The sequence below is a fragment of the Phocoena phocoena genome, chromosome 12, assembly GCF_963924675.1.
Source record: "Phocoena phocoena chromosome 12, mPhoPho1.1, whole genome shotgun sequence".
Lineage (NCBI taxonomy): Eukaryota > Metazoa > Chordata > Mammalia > Artiodactyla > Phocoenidae > Phocoena > Phocoena phocoena.
In genome coordinates this window covers 70,132,079-70,149,925 of record NC_089230.1, presented here as the reverse complement: position 1 = coordinate 70,149,925, position 17,847 = coordinate 70,132,079, and the positions used below count along the sequence as shown (strand labels likewise).

Sequence of the window (17,847 nt, the reverse complement as noted above, 5' to 3'; positions counted from 1 at the left end):
AAAATGATTTTTTGAAGCAAAAAGGTGTTTTATTCACTTAGGAATTTTTTGGATGCTTTTGGATCTCACTAAAATTTTTTAAAACTTTATTTGTAAGCTTCCAAACCTGGAATTAATTACATACAGTGATCCTGAATAAGGAATAAATCTCAGGCCTCTTTAAAGCTATCTGTTTTGGAAATAAATGAAGGGCACATTTATAAATACGAAGTGTATCCAAAATGTGATTCCTAGTTTCTCTACAGAAGTTCTTTTTAGATCTGTAGGTTTTTCTTCTGACCTGTAAGGCCAGGAAAGTCACACTGGTGGGTTTGCTCAGCACTGCCCCCTTCAAAGAAAAGTCACAGAAGACAAATGTTCCCTGACAACAGCCTGAATCCACCCCTCAGAACTGTGTGAAAGTAAAAAAAATAAGTAAATAAAATAAAAGTTTATTAAGCTCTCTTGATGTCACAGTAGAACTCACCCACATCTTCTCACCTAACCTCATGATAGACCTGTGAGGTGGATTTTACTCCCATTTTCACAGATTCACAAAGCGAGTCTTAAGAGAGATTAGGAACTGGTGCAGAGTCGGAACTTAAAAGCAGATTTTTAACTCTGTCCTCTCTAGACTCTCCCATAATGTGTTTTACATACTAGTGTCCTGCTCCTGAAGTCCAGATGATTCTAATCTCCTATTTAATTAGGAGAAAGATAAGGTTTAAACCTTATTTCCTTAACAATGCGGTTCCTTGAGCATCTCCCCAGAAAACTAGCCACACTTAAATGTGTGTGAGAACCAATGGTCATCGCCCCTCTCCAGCATCCTCCTTCAAAGCTGAACAGCCTCTTAACAGGAAAAAAAAAAAAAAAAAAAGATTTCTAAAGGGCATATTTCTTGGTGTTCTAAGTCCCCAAAGTTTCCTCTGGTGACAGAGAAGTATATAGGAGCACAAGGAATTCTGTCACATTTCATGGGTAACTTGAGTCCCCAAATTTCTTCCTGGAATTTTAGAAAGCCAGCCCCCAAGTTTTGAAAGCATAAAAATAGAAAGGAGAAGCTGAGTTGGGGAAAAGGATGGAAAAGAAAGGCCAGGGGCTATATTTGTATCTATTCTTCAACCCACTCACTATAGAAAATTACAATTCTCTCCCTCACCACCACTCACCCCCAGACACACACACTGCAAGATATGCTCCATCATCACTGCTCCCAGCCCAGAGCACAGCAAATCAGGCAGAACCATATAATTTATTGCACCAAACTGGAATTACCCCCATCCACTTAAAAACTCTGGCTTCATTTCAGGGTAACAGCAGCCCGGCTCTGGCAGGGCTCAGTCAACGTGGGTGATCTATGACATGTGGCAGAAATATAGAACTCATCAGATTTAATAAACCAAAGTTCCACACACGACTGGAAGGCCTCTCTCAACAAAGGACTGGAGGAGTGACTGCAGGCTGTCCCCAGGCTTTCTGGGGAAGCCACCTCCTCTGAGTCCAAAGCTCTCTCTTCACTCAGAAGTCATGAAAGACCAACGGGCTGTCCCAGCGCACACGGGAGGTGGTGGAGTCAGGGACAAACGCGGGGGAAACACATGCAACGTTTTGCAGCAAGAGAAGTGGAGGTAGCAGCAGTGAGTGTGGCCACCACGGGCGATGGGTTATTTCTCATCTCTCTGCTCTCTGGGGGAGGGGCGTGGGTGTCCCTTAGCATTCGGGCACAGGCGAGAGGTGCCCTCTGCTGTCAGCCAGCTACAGTACACCAGGACGATGTCAAAACTGGTCCCCCCCGACCCCCACCGTGAGTCTCGAGAAACAATGGGGTGACTGGAAATCCTGTTTCTACTGCAGTGACACTGGTCTGTGGTACGCATAAGCCACTGCCCAGATTCTGCCAGGATAGCTGTGACTTCCCAGAATGCCCACACAGTTGCACTGCACATTTTAGAGAGCACAGCTCTAGAGGCCACTACCAAGGGCCCCAGGGCAGGAGGGACGCTCTTGGATTGCATCTCCTGCTGATCCAATCAGCAAAATGGAAAGATAGGCAGAGAGAGCCAGACAGACGCTTCGCAGGTGAAGAAAGAGAAGAAACACATTTTGGGGTACATTCAGTCCCTAAATATTGGTCATTGGGGCCTTTAGGTAATGGCTGTGTAGGACCCCACCTTCCACTTCTTGGGCCACTTGTGCCTCTGGGAGCAGTAAGCATAGCTCCAATGAGACACCTGCCACGACACCAAGCATCAGACCGCAGCTCTGGAAGGTACTGTCATCCTCACTTCACAGATTAGGAAAGCAAGTTCACAAAGTAATTTGCAGAGGACACATAAGTGTCCCCTAAGTGCTACAGTCAGGATTCCAACCAAGGTCAGTGCAGCTGCAAACCACCCCCACTCTTTCCTCCACACCACACCACCTCCTACGTTGTTGAACAATCGACTAAACTCCCCACTGTGGAAGGTCAGCCAATGAAAGCTTAACCCCAGTCCTGCAAAAAAGAAGTCAACTTCAGTGAAATCAGACCCCACGGGCAGGAGGTGTGCTTCTGCATGTGCTGTGCGGGCGCGCTTTCTTTCTTTCTTTTTTTTTTTAACATTTTATTGCAGTATAATTGCTTTACACTGTTGTGTTAGTTTCTGCTGTATAACAAAGTGAATCAGCTATACATATACATATGTCCCCATATCTCTTCCCTCTTGCATCTCCCTCCCTCCCACCCTCCCTATCCCACCCCTCTAGGTGGTCACAAAGCACCCAGCTGATCTCCTTGTGCTATGCAGCTGCTTCCCACTAGCTATCTACTTTACATTTGGTAGTATATATATGTCCATGCCTCTCTCTCTTAATCTCAGCTTCCCCTTCCCACTCCCCATGTCCTCAAGTCCATTCTCTACATCTGCGTCGTCGTTCCTGTCCTGCCCCTAGGTTCATAAGAACATTTTTTTTTCTTTTTTAGATTCCATATATATGTGTTAGCATACAGTATTTGTTTTTCTCTTTCTGACTTACTTCACTCTATATGACAGACTCTGTCTAGGTCCATCCACCTCACTGCAAATTACTCAATTTCATTTCTTTTTATGGCTGAGTAATATTCCACTGTATATATGTCCCACACCTTCTTTACCCATTCATGTGTCGATGGACACTTAGGTTGCTTCCATGTCCTGGCTATTATAAATAGTGCTGCAATAAATATTGTGGTACATGTCTCTTTTTGAATTATGGTTTTCTCAGGGTATATGCCCAGAGGTGGGATTGCTGGGTCATATGGTAGTTCTATTTTTAGTTTTTAAGGAACCTCCATACTGTTCTCCATGGTGGCTGTATCAATTTACATTCCCACCAACAGTGCAAGAGGGTTCCCTTTTCTCCACACCATCTCCAGCATTTATTGTTTGTAGATTTTTTGATGATGGCCATTCTGACTGGTGTGAGGTGATACCTCATTGTAGTTTTGAGTTGCGTTTCTCTAATGATTAGTGACGTTGAGCATCCTTTCATGTGTTTGTTGGCAATCTGTATATCTTCTTTGGAGAAATATCTATTTAGGTCTTCTGCCCATTTTTGGATTGGGTTGTTTGTTTTTTTGATATTGAGCTGCATGAGCTGCCTGTATACTTTGGAGATTAATCCTTTGTCAGTTGCTTCGTTTGTAAATATTTTCTCCCATTCTGAGGGCTGTCTTTTCATCCTCTTTATGGTTTCCTTTGCTGTGCAAAAGCTTTTAAGTTCCATTAGGTTCCATTTGTTTATTTTTGTTTTTATTTCCACTTCTCTAGGAGGTAGGTCAAAAAGGATCTTGGTGTGATTTATGTCATGGAGTGTTCTGCCTATGTTTTCCTCTAAGAGTTTTATAGTGTCTGGCCTTATATTTAGGTCTTTAATCCATTTTGAGTTTATTTTTGTGTATGGTGACAGGGAGTGTTCTAATTTCATTCCTTTACATGTAGCTGTCCAGTATTCCCAGCACCGCTTATTGAAGAGGCTGTCCTTTCTCCATTGTATATTCTTTCTTTTTTTATATTTGATTTAATTTTTAGAAAAGGCTATTCTTTTTTTCTTCAATATCTTTATTGGAGTATAATTGCTTTACAATGCTGTGTTAGTTTCTGCTTTATAACAAAGTGAATCAGCCATACATATACACATATCCCCATATCTCCTCCCACTTGCATCTCCCTCCCACCTTCCCTATCTCACCCCTATAGGTGGTCACAGAGCACCCAGCTGATCTCCCTCTGCTATGCGGCTGCTTCCCACTAGCAATCTATTTTACATTTGGTAGTGTATATTACTCCATGCCACTCTCTCACTTCATCCAAGCTTACACTTTCCCCTACCCGTATCCTCAAGTCCATTCTCTATGTCTCCGTCTTTATTCCTGTCCTGCCCCTAGGTTTGTCAGAACCTTTTTTTTTTTAGATTCCATATATATGTGTTAGCATATGGTATTTGTTTTTCTCTTTCTGACTTACTTCACTCGGTATGACAGACTCTAGGTCCATCCACCTCACCACAAATAACTCAATATCGTTTCTTTATATGCCTGAGTAATATTCCACTGTGTATATGTGCCACATCCTCTTTATCCATTCATCTGTTGATAGACACTTAGGTTGCTTCCATGTCCTGGCTATTGTAAATAGAGCTGCAATGAACATTGTGGTACATGACTCTTTTTGAATTATGGTTTTCTCAGGGTATATGCCCAGTAGTGGGATTGCTGGGTCATATGGTAGTTCTATTTTTAGTTTTCTAAGGAACTTCCATACTGTTCTCCATGGTGGCTGTATCAATTTACATTCCCACCAACAGCGCAAGAGGGTTCCCTTTTCTCCACATCCTCTCCAGCATTTACTGTTTGTAGATTTTTTGATGATGGCCATTCTGACTGGTGTGAGGTGATACCTCGTTGTAGTTCTGATTTCCATTTCTCTAATGATTAGTGATGTTGAGTATTCTTTCATGTGTTTGTTGGCTGCCTGTATATCTTCTTTGGAGAAATGTCTATTTAGGTCTTTTGCCCATTTTTGGATTGGGTATTTTGTTTTTTTGATATTGAGCTGCATTAGCTGCTTGTAAATTTTGGAAATTAATCTTTTGTCAGTTGCTTCATTTGCAAATATTTTCTCCCATTCTGAGGGTTGTCTTTTGGTCTTGTTTATGGTTTCCTTGCTGTGCAAAAGCTTTTAGTTTCACTAGGTCCCATTTGTTTATTTTTGGTTTTATTTCCATTTCTCTAGGAGGTGGGTCAAAAAGGATCTTGCTGTGATTTATGTCCTAGAGTGTTCTGCCTATGTTTTCCTCTAAGAATTTGATAGTGTCTGGCCTTACATTTAGGTCTTTAATCCATTTTGAGTTTATTTCTGTGTTTGGTGTTAGGGAGTGTTCTAATTTCATTCTTTTACATGTAGTTCTTCAGCTTTCCCAGCACCACTTATTGAAGAGGCTGTCTTTTCTCCACTGTATATTCCTGCCTCCTTTATCAAAAATAAGGTGACCATATGTGCATGAGTTTATCTCTGGGCTTTCTATCCTGTTCCATTGATCTATATTTCTGTTTTTGTGCCAGTACCATACTGTCTTGATTATTGTAGCTTTGTAGTATAGTCTGAAGTCAGGGCCCCTGATTTCTCCAGCTCCGTTTTTCTTTCTCAAGATTGCTTTGGTTATTTGGGGTCTGTTGTGTTTCCACACAAATTGTGAAGTTTTTTGTTGGTAGTTCTGTGAAAAATGCCATTGGCAGTTTTATAGGGATTGCAGTGAATCTGTAGATTGCTTTGGGTAGTAGAGTCATTGTCACAATGTTGATTCTTCCATTCCAAGAACATGGTATATCTCTCCATGTGTTTATATTATATTTAATTTCTATCATCAGTGTCTTATAGTTTTCTGCACACAGGTCTTTTGTCTGCCTTAGGTAGGTTTATTCCTAGGTATTTTATTCTTTTTGTTGCAATGGTAAATGGGAGTGTTTCCTTAATTTCTCTTTCAGATTTTTCATCGTTGGTGTATAGGAATGCAAGAGATTTCTGTGCATTAATTTTGTATCCTGCTACTTTACCAAATTCATTGATTAGCTCTAGTAGTTTTCTGGTAGCATCTTTAGGGTTCACTATATATAGGATCATGTCATCTGCAAAGAGTGACAGTTTTACTTTTCCAATTTGGATTCCTTTTCTTTTTCTTCTCTGATTGCTGTGGGTAAAACTTCCAAAACTAAGTTGAATTATAGTGGTGAGGGTGGGCATCTTTGTCTTGTTCCTGATCTTGGAAGAAATGGTTTCAATTTTTCACCATTGAGAACGATGTTGGCTGTGGGTTTGTCATATACGGCCTTAATTATGTTGAGGTAAGTTCCCTCTATGCCTACTTTCTGGAGAGTTTTTATTGTAAATGGGTGTTGAATTTTGTCAAAAGCTTTTTCTGCATCCATTGAGATTATCATATGGTTTTTATCTTCCCATTTGTTAATATGGTGTATCACATTGAATGATTTTCGTATGTTGAAGAATCCTTGCATTCCTGGGATAAACCCCACTTGATCATGGTGTATGATCCTTTTAATGTGTTGCTACATTCTGTTTGCTAGTGTTTTGTTGAGGATTTTTGCATCTATGTTCATCAGAGATATTGGCCTGTAGTTTTCTTTTTTTGTGACATCTTTGTCTGGTTTTGGTATCAGGGTGATGGTGGCCTCGTAGAATGAGTTTGGGAGTGTTCCTCCCTCTGCTATATTTTGGAAGAGTTTGAGAAGGATAGGTGTTAGCTCTTCTCTAAATGTTTGATAGAATTCTCCTGTGAAGCCATCTGGTCCTGGGATTTTGTTTGTTGGAAGATTTTAAATCACAGTTTCAATTTCAGTTTTGTGGTTGGTCTGTTTATGTTTTCTATTTCTTCCTGGTTCAGTCTCGGAAGGTTATGTTTTTCTAAGAATTTGTCCATTTCTTGCAGGTTGTCCATTTTATTGGCATATAGTTGCTTGTAGTAATCTCTCATGGTCCATTGTATATCTGCAGTCCATGGGTACTTCTCCTGTTTCATTTCTAATTCTATTGATTTGAGTCTTCTCCCTTTTTTTCTTGATGAGTCTGGCTAATGGTTTTTCAATCTTTTTTATCTTCTCAAAGAACCAGCTTTTAGTTTTATTGATCTTTGCTATCATACCCTTCATTTGTTTTCCATTTATTTCTGATCTGATCTTTATGATTTCTTTCCTTCTGCTAACATTGGGAGTTTTTTGCTCTTCTTTCTGTAATTGCTTTAGGTGTAAGGTTAGGCTGTTTATTTGAGATTCTTCTTGTTTCCTGAGGTAGGATTCTATTGCTATAAACTTCCCTCTTAGAACTGGTTTTGCTGCATCCAATAGGTTTTGGGTCATCGTGTTTTCATTGTCATTTGTTTCTAGGGTTTTTTAAATTTTCTCTTTCATTTCTTCAGTGATCTCTTGGTTATTTAGTAGCATATTGTTTAGCCTCCGTGTGTTTGCATTTTTTAGAGTTTTTTTCTTGTATTTGATATCCAGTCTCATAGTGTTGTGGTCAGAAAAGATACTTTATATGATTTCAATTTTCATAAATTTACCAAGGCTTGATTTGTGACCCAGGATATGATCTTTCCTGGAGAATGTCCATGAGCACTTGAGAAGAAAGTGTATTCTGTTGTCTGTGGATGGACTGTCCTATAATTATAAAATAAGTCCATCTTGTTTAATGTGTCATTTAAAGCTTGTGCTTCCTTATTTATTTTCATTTTGGATGATCTGTACGTTGGTGAAAGTGGGGCATTAAAGTTCCCTACTATTATTGTGTTACTGTCGATTTCTCCTTTTATGACTGTTAGCATTTGCCTTATGTATTGAGGTGCTCCCATGTTGGCTGCATAAATATTTACAGTCGTTATATCTTCTTCTTGGATCAGTCCTTTGATCATTATGTAGTGTCCTTGTCTCTTGTAATAGTCTTTATTTTAAAGTCTATTTTTTCTGATATGAGAATTGCTACTCCAGCTTTCTATTGATCTCCATTTGCATGGAATATCTTTTTCCATATCCTAACTTTCAGTCTGTATGTGTCCCTAGGTCTGAAGTGGGTCTCGTGTAGACAGCATATATATGGGTCTTGTTTTTGTATCCATTCAGCCAGTCTATGTCTTTTGGTGGGAGCATTTAATCCACTTACATTTAAGGTAATTATCGATATGTATGTTCCTATTACCATTTTCTTAATTGTTTTAGGTTTGTTATAGTAGGCCTTTTCCTTCTCTCGTGTTTCCTGCCTAGAGAAGTTCCTTTAACATTTGTTGTAAAGCTGGTTTGGTAATGATGAATTCTCTTAGCTTTTGCTTGTCTGTAAAGGTTTTAATTTCTCTGTTGAATCTGAATGAGATCCTTGCTGGGTAGAGTAATCTTGGCTGTAGGTTTTTCCCTTTCATCACTTTAAATATGTCCTGCCACTCCCTTCTGGCTTACAGAGTTTCTGCTGAAACATCAGCTGTTAACCTTATGGGGATTCCCTTGTATGTTATTTGTTGATTTTGCCTTGCTGTTTTTAATATTTTTTCTTTGTATTTCATTTTTGATAGTTTGATTAATATACGTCTTGGCGTGTTTCTCCTTGGATTTATCCTGTATGGGAGTACGGGACTCTCTGCACTTCCTGGACTTGATTGACTATTTCCTTTCCCATGTTAGGGAAGTTTTCAACTATAATCTCTTCAAATATTTTCTCAGTCCCTTTCTTTTTCTCTTCTTCTTCTGGGAGCCCTACAATTCGAATGTTGGTGCATTTAATGTTGTCCCAGAGGTCTCTGAGACTGTGCTCAATTCTTTTCATTCTTTTTTCTTTATTCTGCTCTGCCGTAGTTATTTCCACTATTTTATATTCCAGGTTACTTATCCATTCTTCTGCCTCATTTATTCAGCTATTGTTCATTTATTGTGTTGTTCATCATTGTTTGTTTGCTTTTTAGTTCTTCTAGGTCCTTGTTAAATGTTTCTTTTATTTTCTCCATTCTACTTCCATGGTTTTGTATCATCTTTACTATCATTACTCTGAATTCTTTTTCAGGGAGACTGCCTATTTCCTTTTTATTTGTTTGGTCTGGTGGGTTTTTACCTTGCTCTTTCATCTGCTGTGTATTTCTCTGTCTTCTCATTTTGCTTAACTTACTGTGTTTGGGGTCTCCTTTTTGCAGGCTACATGTTCATAGTTTCTGTTGTTTTTGGTGTCTGCCCACAGTGGGTAAGGTTGGTTCAGTGGATTGTGTAGGTTTTCTGGTAGAGGGGACTGATGCCTGTGTTCTGGTGGATGAGGCTGGATCTTGTCTTTCAGGTAGGCAGGGCTGCATCCAGTGGTGTGTTTTGGTGTTTCTATGAACTTAGTATGATTTTAGGCAGCCTCTCTGCTAATGGGTGGGGTTGTGTTCCTATCTTGTTAGTTGTTTGGCATGGGGTTTCCAGCACTGTAGCTTGCTGGTCATTGAGTGGAGCTGGGTCTTAGCATTGAGATGGAGAGCTCTGGGAGAGCTCTTGCTGAATGATATTACATGGGGCCGGGCAGTCTCTGGTGGTCTAATGTCCTGAACTCGGCTCTTCCATCTCAGAGGCTCAGGCCTGATGCCCAGCTGGAGCGCCAAGACCCTGTCAGCCACACAACCAGGTACATGGGGAGTTTTTGCCTTTTGGGAGGTCTGAGGTCTTCTGCCAGCATTCAGTAGGTGTTCTGTAGGAGTTGTTCCACATGTAGATGTATTTTTGATTTATCTGTGGAGAGGAAGATGATCTCCACATCTTACTCCTCCCCCATCTTCAGAGAAAACCCCTGGGAAGAGTCTTTCCCTCATATGGACTTTGGAACTTTGGCCTTTGGAACTCTGAGGAGCGGATGTCAACCCATTTCAACACAAAACATTAAGAGTTGCCCCATCTCTTTGTTTCCTTTGCCCCTTTGATGGTCCTGCCACAAGGCACAGACTCAGCTGTGGGAGGCGACTGGTCCCAGGAGAACGAGACGCTGGAGCAAACTTGAACTTGACCCCAACCAGCGGTTCAATGCTCAGATGCTGAGTGTGGTTCCCGGGAGAGAAGGGAGCTTGGCGGTGCTGCTCTCACTGCTTTGTGTACTCACTGCCTCTGTAAAAGCTTAGCTCCCTGCTAGCAGACTAACCCTAATCTTGCTTCTTGCAAAAAGTACAGAAGTTCAGTTGAAGGTGCTGAAACATTACCAGAGAATCCCAGAGAGTGAGAAACACAGGGACTTTTATCTCCTCTCTATGGAGCCTCATCCTCAGCACCCAGCCAGCTCATTCGCTTCCACCTTCTGCATGCATGTCTCTGATGCTGAACACTGAACTGAATCTCAGAGACAGGGTTTTGGGTGAAGTAGAAAAGAATAGCTTTATTGCTTTGCCAGGCAAAGGGGACCACAGTGGGTTAATGCCCTCAAAACTCTCTGTCCCCTTACTTTTTTATTTTGATGACTTGTGCCAGGTGGCTAAACATCCCAGGACAGTCCTGACTCAAGCGTACCTGGAGAAGGCAGTCAGTGGGCTTGACATTGAGTTGAAACTGGGGGCGAGGGAGTGTTCAAAGGGCCTGGGACTCAGTCAGAAGCCCTGTGCTCTCATGCAGGCTGTGCCTCTCAGGAACATCAACTTTTCAAGTTTGTCAGTCAATTTCTCCGAGTCCCAGTTTTTTCTTTAATAAAATGGGCATGCCATTTTATAAAGTTAATGTGTATGTAGATATGTACATATGTATAGAGGTATATGTATTACATATGTATATATGAATAATATTATTTTATAAAGTTACAGGGATTAAATGAGAACATGTATTCCTACTCGTATGTGTCTACCTTTACATACATATACCCACACACATCCCCAGTCACTAACTCTGTGAAATGGAAAAGTGAGGTGTTAATATATAACCAGAGCAAACAATGCTTTCATATTTTTCTCATCTAAATGAAACTGATGACATGTTCTATGAATAACCATAGAAGAGGGGCAAATATTAAGGTTCTTAAAGAATCCATATTATTTGTGGCTTGCCTTTCTCACTTGGGGGGTAAAGTTTGGGGAGAAGATGCATTGGGGAGGCGGCTTCTGTAAGAGCATATGCAATCCTGCTCCGGAGTCCCTGCCCACAGACCCCCCCAGACGTCAGCTGAATTCTCTGAAGGCACAAGGATGGTCCTTGTAGTGTTGTAAACCTTCAGCCCTGGCTCCAGCTAAGACTGAGAACAGGCTCCTTGCTGCACTGTCCGTGGTTCTGGCCCCCGGGTCACAGAAGCTAGGCCATGTCCAGAGGCTTAGGAGGGCGAGGAGGGTGGCAGCCACCCTGCATCCCAGCTGCATACACCCTTGCTGTAGTCCTGACTCCTGTCCGGTCCCCTGTCTTCTGTGACTGTCAGGACCCAGAAGTGTTCTGTGCTGTGGACAGCTGACCTTTCCTTACAACTGACCAGCACTTCCTGTACTGACTGAGGAGACAGACATCTGCAGATTCAGTAATATTTAAGAAGGATCTGGAACACACGTGTGCTCTGAGCCTCCAGTTTTCTGATTTTGCAAAGAAAATTCTTTGCTTTACTAAGACAGACTTTTTAAAGAGACTATTAAAAAATAAAAATTAAAAAAATAAAACAGACTATTAATAGATGACACAAACCCCCCTTTTTTAATTCTTCCAGCTTCCCTGTAATATGCACTGCTTCCTCTGACACTTTGTACCAGTGGCAGTCTGAGGGTTACCATACTCTCCCTGCTCACAAGCCAAGTGCTCTTCACATTTTGCAAGCCTATCTGCTCCCAGGACTTTTAATATTACATGCAGTGTTTGCCAGAGAAGGGCATTCCCAGCAGTGAAGTCATCCAGAAGAATTTTAGCTTATCCCCTGCCATAGAAAGTCACTAGGACCTGAGTTGCTCAAATGAATTTTAGCATCAGAGAAACTAGATTAGAAAGTTGTTGTTCCAGGGAGATCAGCTCTGTGCTTTGTGACGACCTAGAGGGGTGGGATAGGGAGGGTGGGAGGGAGACACAAGAGGGAGGGGATATGGGGACATAGGTATACATATAGCTGATTCACTTTGTTATACAGCAGAGACTAACACAACATTGTAAAGCAATTATACTCCAATAAAGATGTTAAAAAAAAAAAAAGAAGAGTAAACCTGAACCTGTCAAAGGGAATTAAATGATATGTTGCACCAGGAAAAAAAAAATAAAGGAAGTTGTTGCTCTACAATGCTCTACATTATATGAATGACTAGGTAAAGTTAGTTCTTTATCTACATATTCCAATAAAAAAGTACACTATGGAAAGTATGGTATTTGTCCTACACAACAGATAAGATCTTTATTTTTTGGATGGGGCAGTGTCTTTTTTTTTAATTTTTATTTTACATTGGAGTAGAGTTGATTTACAATGTTGTGTTAGTTTCAGGTGTACAGCAAAGTGATTCAGTTATACTTATACATATATCTATACTTTTTCAAATCCTTTTCCCATTCAGGTTATTACAGAATATTGAGTAGACTTTCTTGTGCTATACAGTAGGTCCTGGTTGGTTATCTATTTTAAATATAGTAGTGTGTATATGTTAATCCCAAGCTCAGATATAATCTTTAAAAGATATGTTTTGATCTTATTTCAGCTACCAACTCCTAATTTGGGGTGTGTGTGCGTGTGTGTGTTTGTGTGTGTAAGGACTACTATGGTGAGTCATCTTTTAAGGAGGCATAGCTGAGTGGTTGAGAGTTCATTCTCTAGTACCAGTCAGACCCAGTTCTAATCCAGGCTTGGTCCCTAACCAGACGGTGACTTTGGGCAAGCTACCCCAAGCCTCTGAGACTATAAAATGGAGATAATACCAAATTCAGAGATTTACTTATTGAAACATATGAGGAAATGTTAACTAGTAATATTGCCACCTAACCTACTTGTTTGGGAAATTGGTATTTTTATTGCTTGTTTTTTGAAGTGCAAATGTCTTTTTTTTGATGCTTCCTCTCATCACTTATTTGGAATTTTCAGGTTCTAGACAGCTTTTAGTGACCGCCTTATCCTGATGGGCTAGAATTTTTACCCAACTCCGAACTGCTGTCACCAGGTAGAGACGGAGCCAAATTCTGAGAACATTGCATTACAGCCGCCTCTGCCCATGCGCTCTCCCCATCAGTCAAGTGTGCTGGGCTCTGCTGACTGCTGGTTCACAAAACAAATAAAAGTACTGTTGTGGTTACCTGCCCCCTGCTGCATCGTTTCTTCTATCCTTTCAGATCTCACTTATTTAGGATATAATCAACTCCACACAGCCAACAAACAAACATCACACACACACACACACACACACACACACACACACACTGGTTATGCAGGAAGAAGTTAAACTAAAGCTGAAATATTCAGCAAGAGCTCATTCTCTACACACTTGAGATTTTCAGAAGGAAACAACTCTCTAACCTTAGCTGTCAACACATCAACAAAACTGTTCCAAAATTCTATGATAGTTTTCTCTGGCCCCCTGGAGAACGCTTAGGAGCAGACTTTTCTCCACATCAGTTTTCTTCATCTTCTAGCCCCATGCTAGGGTCATCCTTCCCAGACCTCTACTGTGCTCCACTCTGGTGGTTCTGTCCCTTCAATCAGAATCTTTACTGCTCAACCCCGATCTCCCAACCCAAACACAAAGTCCAAAGTCTGCCCCCACCATTGCCAAGTCCCCAACCTTTGTCTCTTGGTCACAAATTGAGTTCATCTTTTTCTTTGTAATTCGAAACAATAAACTTCCAATTGGAAGTGGACAAATAAAGCACAACTGTTGAATCAGAGTTCAACATCATTGACCTGATAATAAAGACAACAAAATTAATCAAGAAGGGAATAAAGACACAGACCTACTAGAGAATGGACTTGAGGATATGGGGAGGCGGAAGGGTAAGACAGGACAAAGTGAGAGAGTGGCATGGACATATATACACTACCTTTTGTAAATAAGGTAAAACAGATAGCTAGTGGGAAGCAGCCACATAGCACAGGGAGATAAGCTCGGTGCTTTGTGACCACCGAGAGGGGTGGGATAGGGAGGGTGGGAGGGAGGGAGATGCAAGAGGGAAGAGATATGGGAACATATGTATATGTATATCTGATTCACTTTGTTATAAAGCAGAAACTAACACACCATTGTAAAGCAATTATACTCCAATAAAGATGTTAAAAAAATAAAGAATAATAAATTTTTTTACTTATCACCTAAGATGCCTCAGATACTTCAGAGATACTCTCTATTTTAATTGCCACAATAATCACTAAATTAAGAAACTGGAGCCAGAGTGGTCATTGACTTTCCCAGAGTCACACAGCAAGTAAGCCACAGGTCAAGACTCAAAGCTCGGACTGTCAGATTCCAGAGCCTGAGTTTTTGAACTATTCATCACCACACTTGGTTCCTCAGACTTACCAGGAACACTAGGGCTTCACACAGGACAAGAGAAAGTCAAGTAACAACTCACGTAGTTATTAATACCCAATCTGTGGTTTATGAAACAAGGAGTGTGAGGCAGCATCAGCAGGGACCCCTTTACTCAACGTGATCAGGTCACCTCAGACACTCAATCCTACCATCTCCCTCTCCTCAGACACAACACAGCGCTTGCCACAGTGCCTGGTATTTACGGGCTTTGTTCTACACATCCACTGTCTATCCAGACTGTGAGCTCCTCAAGGGCAAGAACTATTCTTGTTTATTTCTGCATCCCAGTGCTTCACTTAGCTGATGTCCCACTGCATGTTTATTGATGAATCCAAACTGAGTCCAGAACTTTTGATTATGACATCTCTTCCCTGATTTTCTCCTCTGAGACTCTAATCTGCCACCATTGCTTTTTTAGATTTATATTCTTTTTTACCTATTTTGTATGGAGGGTTTTTGCTTGTTTCTATTGTTCTCATATGTTGGGCTAAGATAGAAAGCAATCCCAACATACACACACTACTATATATAAAATAGATCACCAAAAAGGACCTACTGTAAAGCACAGGGAAGTCTACTCAATATTCTGTGATAACCTATATGGGAAAACAATCTGAAAAAGAATGAATGTATCACTTTCCTGTACACCTGAAACTAACATAACATTGTAAATTAACTCTACTCCAATAAAATTAAAAAAAAAAAAAGCAATCCCAGAAAGACAGTCCCTTTTCACTAAAGGAGGAAACTGAGTCATGGGACCAGATGCCTCTAGTCTCATGACTGTACAAATAATCCCTTCTCCTATTGAAAGCCAAAGTATGTAGAGAATTAAAAGAAAAGTTTAAAACACTTCAAAATATGTAAGCAACTTCAGTAATAAAATCTCAAAATGCAGAAGCCCAAGGATGAAAGGGGGAAAAAAGTTTCCAACTCAAGCATCCCATTTCTGGTGCTTTGGGTTGAGAAGGACTCTAAGCCCAAGCTAAGGCTCAGTGAGAAACGGGACTAAGATTATCAGGGGACTGGGAGATGGCCCCATAGACGTCTTGTATTTGCCATCCGTGGAATAACATAATAAAATAATATTACTTAACAATCGCACAATTTTATATTTTTTAGTATTGCTCAGCAGGAAATAACCTGAGGATTACGAGCATACCTGTTTGCACAGAGGGCAGTGACAATCCACCACTTTCCGTTGTTGTTTCATCTCCCAGTTCTGCCTTAAGTAACTATATTTTATGTTCTTCCTTGTTGATAGTAAAAATCAGAAGTCCAGAAATGACTGGTGAGGAGAAATACAGAATTCCCAGGAGGGGCCATTTTGTCCTTAGTTACAATCAATATGCAAGGCAGCTAATTCCACACCATCAGGGAAGACCAACAACAGGCCCGAGGCACTTCCTGACCAGGACTAGTGAAAACAGGCACACAGGGAGGGTGACTCATATTTCTAGCAAGTGACCAGAGTGTGGGTAATAAACAGCAGCGGCTCCCACGTTTGAGTGCCTCCTTTATTCCAGGCCCCAATCTAGGAGCTTCACATACATTAAATCCAGAATAATATCCTTCAAATGTTAAGGTGAAGAAACTTGCCCAGGGTCAAAGAACAAACCACATTCCCAAACAAAGTCTATTAAATACGCCAAACTGTATTTCGTACCAAACTATTTAATAGCCGACAGAAAGGATCAAACTGTGAAAATACCCTGGAATATCCTGTGGGTAAGAGTAAATAAATGATACAAATATTTTAAAACTTACCTTTTGCTGTAATTTTTAGTGACCTTCGTACCTAGAAGTCTCTTTTTCCTAGATGTTTCTATTTTTTTATTTTCTCACAAGGCTTTTTTAAAAATTAACATTCTAGCTTGTCATTCTAAATAATTTGGTAATCTACTGGTGAGCATTTTTGGAATGGGTCAGTCCTCATCTTTTTTTCTATCCCTGAAAAGTCAAAAGAAAACACACACACACACACACACACACACACACACACGCTACTTCTTGGCTACCATACGAGTCTAGCAGACAGGGTTCCGGCTACAAGTGGCCAAACATCCCATTCAAATCACTTAAACGACTTTATTATTTTTTAACATCTTTATTAGAGAATAATTGTTCTACAATGGTGTGTTAGTTTCTGCTTTATAACAAAGTGAATCAGCTATACATATACATATATCCCCATATCCCCTCCCTCTTGCGTCTCCCTCCCACCCTCCCTATCCCACCCCTCTAGGTGGTCACAAAGCACTGAGCTGATCTCCCTGTGCTATGCAGCTGCTTCCCGCTAGCTAGCTACTTTACATTTGGTAGTGTATATATGTCCATGCCACTCTCTCACTTCGTCCCAGCTTACCCTTCCCCCTCCCCATGTCCTAAAGTCCATTCTCTACATCTGCATCTTTATTCTTGTCCTGTCCCTAGGTTCATCAGAACAATTTTTTTTTTTAGATTCCATATATATGTGTTAGCATATGGTATTTGTTTTTCTCTTTCTGACTTACTTCACTTGGTATGACAGACTCTAGGTCCATCCATCTAACTACAAAAACCCAATTTCGTTTCTTTTTATAGCTGAGTAATATTCCATTGTATCTATGTGCCATATCTTCTTTATCCATTCATCTGTTGATGGACACTTAGGTTGCTTCCATGTCCTGGTTATTGTAAATAGAGCTGCAATGAACATTGTGGTACATGACTTTTTTTGAATTATGGTTTGCTCAGGGTATATGCCCAGTAGTGGGATTGCTGGGTCGGATGGTAGTTCTATTTTTAGTTTTTTAAGGAAGCTCCATACTGTTCTCCATAGTGGCTGTTATCAATTTACATTCCCACCAACAGTGCAAGAGGGTGCCCTTTTCTCCACACCCTCTCCAGCAAAAATATGGAACGCTCACGAATTTGCGTGTCATCCTTGCACAGGGGCCATACTAATCTTCTCTGTATCACTCCAATTTTAGTCCAGCACTGTAGCTTGCTGGTCACTGAGTGGAGCTGGGTCTTAGCATTGAGATGGAGATCTCTGGGAGAGCTTTCGCCATTTAATATTACATGGAGCTGGGAGGTCTCTCTTGTACCAATGTCCTGAACTCGGGTCTCCCACCTCAGAGGCACAGGCCTGACACCTGGCCGGAGCACCAAGACCCTGTCAGCCACACGGCTCAGAATAAATGGAAGTAAAAAAGAAAGAAAGAAAAATATAAAATAAAATAAAGTTATTAAAATAAAAAATTATTAAAAAATAATTTTAAAAAGAAAGAAAGAAAGAGAGCAACCAAACCAAAAACAAATCCACCAATGATAACAAGCACTAAAAACTATACTGAAAAAAAATGGACAGACAGAACCCTAGGACAAATGGTA

General features: G+C 40.6%; 1 non-coding gene across 1 annotated transcript; it reads right to left on the bottom strand.

Moving 5' to 3' along the window:
• Positions 1-17,362: 17,362 nt before the first annotated feature.
• LOC136132382 (U6 spliceosomal RNA) lies at positions 17,363-17,464 on the bottom strand. Its single transcript, XR_010656461.1, has one exon. It is a non-coding gene; the product is annotated as a U6 spliceosomal RNA (small nuclear RNA).
• Positions 17,465-17,847: the final 383 nt, after the last annotated feature.